Source organism: Jaculus jaculus, unplaced genomic scaffold (assembly GCF_020740685.1).
Source record: "Jaculus jaculus isolate mJacJac1 unplaced genomic scaffold, mJacJac1.mat.Y.cur mat_scaffold_37_1_1805170_arrow_ctg1, whole genome shotgun sequence".
In the NCBI taxonomy this organism is placed as follows: domain Eukaryota; kingdom Metazoa; phylum Chordata; class Mammalia; order Rodentia; family Dipodidae; genus Jaculus; species Jaculus jaculus.
In genome coordinates, this window is record NW_025423493.1 from 95,660 (window position 1) to 102,940 (window position 7,281).

The following is a 7,281-nucleotide window of genomic DNA, read 5'->3' on the forward strand; positions in this document are numbered from 1 at the left end:
ATTTATCACTATCCTTCCCTCCTTTACCATTTCCCTCCATGTTAACCCAACCCTTTGTATTCTGTCCCTTTAATTGCCTCCCTAGTTATACCCACCTCTAATTCCTACCTGCCATTTCTCTTTTCAAACCTTATTCTAACTTCCTTACCAGTATTACTGAAGCTTACTACAACTTCTACATAAACCAAACTATTCCATGTTAGGATCTGCATATAAGAAGATCATGGGACATATTTCTTTCTAAGCCTATGTAACCTAACTTAGTAGAACTTTTTCAGGATCCTTCTATTTTCTTTTCTTTCTTTCTTTTTTTTGGTTTTTCGAGGTAGGGTCTCACTCTAGCCCAGGCTGACCTGGAATTCACACTGGAGTCCCAGGGTGGCCTCGAACTCATGACAATCCTCCTACCTCTGCCTCCCGAGTGCTGGGATTAAAGGCATGCAGCACCATGCCCGGCTTCCTTCTATTTTCTTACCAATATCATAATTTCTTTTTTCTTACTGCTGAGTAAAACTCCATATTGTATATGTAGCATATTGCCATTATCTAATCAGCAGTTGATCAGCACCTGGGCTGATTCTATTTCCTAGCTATTGTGACTACATTAGCAACAAGCATGGCCAAACAGGTGTCTCTGTGGGAAAGACTATTTTGGCTATTTGTCCATAAATTACATAACTAGGTAAAACAGTAGATCTATTTTGATTTTTATGAACTTTCATACTGATTTCCCCAGTTCCTGAAGAAGTTTTCACTCCTACCAACAGTGGATGAGGGTTCCTCATTTTCTGCATCATTTCCAGCATTTATTAATACTTGGAAGTCTTTAAAATAAGTTATTTCTCCCTACCTTCCTCCCTTTCTTTCTTTTCCTTTTTTGCCAACAAAGTGGCTTAATAGTTATAAAGTGTCTAGTTTTCTTACTGAAATAAGATGATTTCTAGGTTTATCTGCAGTTGACACCAGATACCCAGAACCCCTGGAAGCTGGTGTGGATTAAGGCTGGGTGTCCACAGAGACATCTCAGAAGATGATCTTCAGGGATGGCTTTTCCTCCTCCCGGGCCCGAATCTGGTCTTCCACCTCCTCTGACCAGTATATGTCATACAGGACTAGCTGCTGTGGGACACAGCTGGGTTTCCTAAGGTTCTCCATCAGCTTCAAGATTCCCAATCCCCCATGGAGTTTTTGCTGAGGTCTAGCTCCTGCAGGGTATGGTTGGCCAGCAGGACCCTGGCAAGGCTGCTGCAGCCAGCATCAGTCATGTCACAGTCCCCCAGACACAGCACATGTAGCGCCATGCCCGGCTGGCTCAGAGCTTCACAAAGCTCCTGCACACCCGAGTCACCCAGTGGGTTGCTACTCATCTGTAGTTCAAGCAGAGACCGGTTCTGGGCCAGCAAGGAGCGGAAGTGGGAGCAGCAGGCAGGTGTGAGGCTGCAAGTCTTCATCCACAGTAACTCCATCTGTCAGCCAGGCTCTAGCAAGCTCTCACCTAGCAACTGGGCACCCTTATCCCCCAGTTCATTGTTGGTCAGGCTCAGCTCCTTCAGGTTCGACTTGGACCTGCGGACACGGCACAGGTCCCTGTAGCCTTCAGCAGTGATGTTGCACTCCCAAAGCCACAGGGTCTTGAACTTGCAGCTGGGGCTCAGTAGCCCAGGGCACAGTGCGGCGATGCTTGCATTGTCTAGCTTGTTGCTGCCCAGGCCCAGCTCTCGAAGTGAGGCCTTGGAAGCAATGACATCACACAGATCCCTGCATTTGGCTGATGTAATACCACAGTTTTCTAGCTTAAGTGTCTCCAGCTGGCAGGCAGTGTTTGTCAGACCCTGGCACAATGCTTGGACACCAGCCTCATGGAAGTCATTGTTGCTCAACACCAGCTCCTTAAAGTAGGGTTTGGCCTTCAGCACAGAGGCCAGGGGCTCACAACTGGTGACTGTGAGGTTACAGCACCCCAGCTGAAGTTTCTCCAGATGGCACTGGGGATCCAGGAGTCCTTCACAGAGCAGCTTCAGGCCTGCATTCCCCCAGGGGGTTGTCGTTGAGATGCAATTCATGCAGGGTGGGCAAGGAGCACAGCACACCAGACAGGACACCACAGCCAACCTCTGTCAGGCAACAGTTCTGGAGGCTCAGTTTCTTTATCTTTCAGGTAGAGTTCTGCAGGCCCTGGAGCACCAAGTGCACACCACCATCACCCAGCTCATTGGTGTGCAGGCTGAGCTCTGTCAGGGCAGGGTTGGCCTGGACTGCTGAGCTGATGTCCTCAGTGAGGCCACAGTCATCCAGCCTGACCACTTGGTGTAGTCTATTGATGGCAGCATCCACACAATTATCTGTCCTTTATGACTCTTCTATGTTTTGATTAGAGATGTTCATTGTAGGACTGGGTGATCTAACTGGATTTTCTTACATTTGATTTTTAATGTTTGTTATAGGTCGATTTAAGTGATTAATCTCATTTTGATTTAATTTAGGTAGGTCATATAAATCGAGGAAATCATCCATTTCTTTCAGATTTTCATACTTTGTTGGGTATATGCTTTCATAGTATGTCCCTATGATTTTTTGAGTTTCTCTGGAATCTGTTGTGATGTTACCTTTTTCATCTCTGATTTTATTAATTTCTGTCTCCTCTCTTTTGGTCAGATTTGCTAAGAGTTTATCAATCTTGTTTATCCTTTCAAAGAACCAACTCTGTTTCATTAATTCTTTGGATTGTTTTTGTTTGTTTGTTTGTTTCTATTTCATTAATTTGTGCCCTAATCTTTGTTATTTTTTCCCATGTACCAATTTTTGTTTGCCTTGTTCTTCTTTTTCCAAGGCTTTAAGGTGAAGCATTAGGTTGTTTACTTGTGACCTTTCTAATTTCTTAATATAGGCACTTAAGGCTATAAATTTACCTCTTATAGATGCCTTCATTGTGTCCCATAGATTTTGGTATGTTGTGTTCTCATTATCGTTTGACTCTATAAATTTTCGGATTTCCTTCTTGATTTCTTCATTGACCCATTCATCATTTAGCAGTGTATTGTTTAGTTTCCATGATTTTGTGTATGCTCTATAGGCTTACTTGCTACTGATCTGTAGTTTAATTACATTATGACCAGAGAGAATGCAAGGAATTATTTCAATTTTCCTGAATTTGTAAAGATTTGCTTTGTGTCCTAATATATGGTGTATTTTAGAGAATGTTCCATGTGCTGCTGAAAAGAACGTATATTCTGCAGCCTTTGGAGGAAGTGTCCTGTATATATCTGTTAGGTCCATTCTTTCTATGACCTCATTTAGTCCAGATGCCTCTCTGTTTATTTTTTCCCAGGATGACCTGTAAATTTATGAGAGTGGGGTGTTAAAGTCACCCACCACCACTGTGTTTGGTGTCTGTGACCTTAGTTCTAATCGTGTTTGTTTGATGAATTTGAGAGCCCTCATGTTAGGTGTACATATGTTTAGGATTGTAATGTTGGAGTGTGCCCTTAATCAATACAAAGTGACCTTCCTTATCTTTCTTGACCAATGTTGGACTGAAGTCTGCCTTGCTAGATATTAGGATAGCAACCCCTGCTTGTTTTCTAGGCCCATTTGCTTGAAACACCGTATTCCAAACTATCACCCAAAGATAATGTCTATCCTTTGTAGAAAGGTGAGCTTCTTGGAGGCAACAAATTGTAGGGTCCTGCTTTTTAACCCAGTCTGCAAACCTATGTCTTTTGGTTGGTGCATTGAGGCCCTTGATATTAAGAGATATTATTGAAAGGTGTGTATTTATGTTTGCCATTTGTGTGTGTGTGTGTGTGGTTCCAGTTCAACCTTTGCTTTCTTCTGTTTACTGGTATTTGAGTATTGCTTGTTTTTTCCAGGTTTCTTATATGTGTGCATTTCCTTTTCTGTAGCATGGAAGATCTTATAAAGTATTTTGTGTAGAGCTGGTTTTGTCTTCAAATACTCCTTTAACCTGCTTTTGTCACGGAATGTCCTTATTTCTCCGTCTATTTGAATGGATAGCTTTGCAGGATAAAGTAACCTTGGTTGACAGTTGTTATCTTTCACAACTTGAAATACATCACTCAAGCACTGCTGGCTTTTAAAGTTTGTGTTGAATATCCTGATAGGCTTGCCTTTGTAGGTATCATGATTTTTTTCTCTAACTGCTTTGAATATTTTTTCCTTGGTTTGTTTGTTTGGTAGTTTGATTATAATATTACAAGTAGAGGTTCTTTCCAGGCTTTGTCTGGCTGGGGTTCTAAAGGTTTCCTGTATCTGCATTGGCACCTGTTTCCCAATTTGGGGGAAATTTTCTTCTATGATTTTGTTGAATATGCCTCCTATGCCTTTGGAGTGGAATTTTTCTCCTTCTACTATGCCCTGAATTCTTATATTTATTCTTTCCATAGTGTCCTGAATATCTTGAAATTCCCACTCATACTTTTCTATAAGTTTGTCTTTCTCTTTGTTGGACTGTATTAGATCTGCCACCTGGTATTCTAGCTTAGATATTCTGTCCTCACCTTCGTCCGTTGTACTGGTGAGATTTTCTACAGAGTTTTTTATTTCCTTAACTGTGTTCTTCATTGCTAGTGATTCTGGTTTTTTTTTTATTATTTCTATTTCCTTATTTATGTCTTCTATTGCCTTCTTTATTTCATGAACTGGGTGTCCTGCGTCTTCTTTGATTTCCTCTTTGATTCCTTTGATTTCCTCTTTGATTTCTTGTTTGATTCTTTTGATTTTTTCTTTGACCTCTTTGAACATATTTGCAATCATTCTTTTGAAATCTTTCTCAGGCATTTCCTCTAACTCATTCTCACTGGAGGTCATTTCTGATGCATTAATACTGTTAGGTGGATTTATATTGTCTTGCTTTTTAGTGTTTCTTGTGTTATAATGTATATATTTTTGCATCTTGGATTAAGTTAATGCCTGGATTTCTAGCTATCTAGGTATTCTTAGTTGTATGAATTGATTTGATGTTATATATCTTCAGGATAGGAGCTTAAGGTGTTAGGTGTGGCTCTTAAGGCTCTCAGAGTATCTACAAAGGTGTTCCTAGGGGTTGAGTTTCCCTGCTATGGGAGTATTCAAGTAGGCTGAGTGGAATAAAATACAGGTAGATTCTAAAATTTAACTAAACACTGTACACATTCAATCAAAAACAGCACTGAATATTTATGCAAAGTAATTATTATAACAACCTGATCCTCTAGCAACAAAGAGAAAGATTTCTGGTCTGTTGAGGGATCCAAGTCAGCTTGTGACCAAGTGAAACCCTTCCCTGGTGCAATCAATCCCAGTTTCCTTTTTGGATGATTTTGGTCTTAGTCAAGTTGCTGGCTAGGTCGTTGGGCTGCTGTTCTGATTTCTGGCACTGGGCTTCTCCTGTTGGGCAAACCAAGCCTGGCAACTATGGCCCTACATAACAACACCCCCGCTACTGTAACCACCACTGCTGCTAAAGCTGCTGCTGCTGGGTCTGTTACCTCTTCTGTGTCCACCACTGCTGCTGCCACTGCTGGATCCTCCACTGCTGCTGTTGGATCTGTGACTGCTGCCTCTGAAGCTGCTGCTGCTGGAGATGTAAATGCTGCCTCTGAACCTGCTGCTGCTGGATCTGCCACTGCAGCTGCTACTGGATCTGCCACTGCTGGGGCCACTGCTGCTGGTGCCGGAGCCACTGATGTTGCTGCGGGACTGTGCTCCTGTTTGGGTCCTGCTGTTCACTCAAGTTGGTGTGGCCAGGTCCTGGGCCGGCTCCTCTGTTCGCTGGAGCTGGGCACAGGCAGTGGGGGTGGGGAGGGAGCTGCAGCTACTCTGGCTCTCTCGCTGTTCCACGTATTCTTCTACCTTGTGGTCTGCTCCTCCGTTGTTCACTGCTGCTCTTCCTTCACATTTTTGAGTTGTGGAGAGCAGCGGTGTGAGTGGAAGCTCCCCTCACCTGGCTTTTCCTGTGGCTTGAGCCGAGCCTGGCAGCTTTCCGATGCGCTGCTGCCGCCATGGTCGGCAGACCTGCCGGGGCCGCTTATGCCAGCCTGTGCGAGCTCTGGATCTTTTCTAATTCTTCACTGTCATTTCAATTTCCTATGCACCTCACTTTTTAGTAAAAGTGTGTATTTTGCTGATTTTTTATGGTCTTTTTCCCCCCTAGGCTGCTTTGACGTGGTACCTAAGCCGCCATCTTAACTGGAAGTGTCCCTGATTTTTCATGTTATTTCTTTTGCGCTGTAGTCTGCCCATCACAGTGTATTGGCCTGTAGGTGGGTGGATCAGCCTAGGCTCAAGCACAATGGGAATCTGAGGTAGCCTGAGGCAGTTGCCAAGCAGCCTGGGCTTTGGCTCTCACTTTCCAAAGCCACCTGATATACTGCCTGACCAGGGAACCAAAATTCCCTGAGGTCGTAAGCGGTAATGCGCCAAAGCTGCCTGTACTTGCGCTAGGTGGGACACTGAGGAACCAAGCACTGAAGCAGCTCAAACTCTGGCAGGGGAACACTTGGACCTGGAAGCAGTCTGTGCTCTCCTGCAACAGGACAATGGTGGCCGGCTGGCATGGCAGACAGGTTGGGGATGGCACCTGAGCTGGCACAAGCAACAGACACAGTCTGAGCTTGTGTGGCAGTTGCTGTGGGCCTGAGCTTGCTGATCATTGGGCAGCCAGAGTAGTAAGTGAGCAAGTGTCTGAGCTGTCTAAGCTTCCACATGCAAGGATCAATCAGCACAGTGGCACTGTGGGTTTGGTTGCTACTTGGGGGGAGGTGTGGGCTACCTGCCTGTGTCAGAATCAGCGATTCCCTGTTTTTGCCCCTCTGTGCCCTCCCACTGGGAATCTATTGGAGATTTCTCTCCCCTAGAAGGCCCAGTGAACCCTTAATATCTTGCCTTTCTTTCCCCAGGGTCTTCAGGGCAGCTAGGCAGTCACTATCTTGGCCATAAATCCTGAGCAGAGTGATCTAAGTAGGGTTTATTGGAGTATTCCACTATGGGATTAGGCATTCCTGTTGGGCATATCTTACCTTGGTTTCTTGTGTTATTTGTTTTGCACTGGTGTTTGCTGCCCATCCACAGATAGTTTTTTGTCTTGCTGACAATGCAGTAACCACAACTCCTGCAGAGCCCATGTTGCTTGGCTTGGTGTGTCTTGATTCCTGTGAGTATGGGCTGGTGGTCAGTCACGTGTCTGGGATATGCACACTGAAACGTGAACAGACTTTTAAAAAAAAAGTATGCAGTCTCCATGCAGGTCCAGACTGGGGAAAGTGACTGGCTTTGGATTCCCTA

At 44.2% G+C, this 7,281-nt stretch overlaps 1 pseudogene; it reads right to left on the reverse strand.

Annotated features, from left to right (window-relative positions):
• Positions 1–946: 946 nt before the first annotated feature.
• Positions 947–6,001, reverse strand: LOC123457334 (annotated as a pseudogene).
• Positions 6,002–7,281: the final 1,280 nt, after the last annotated feature.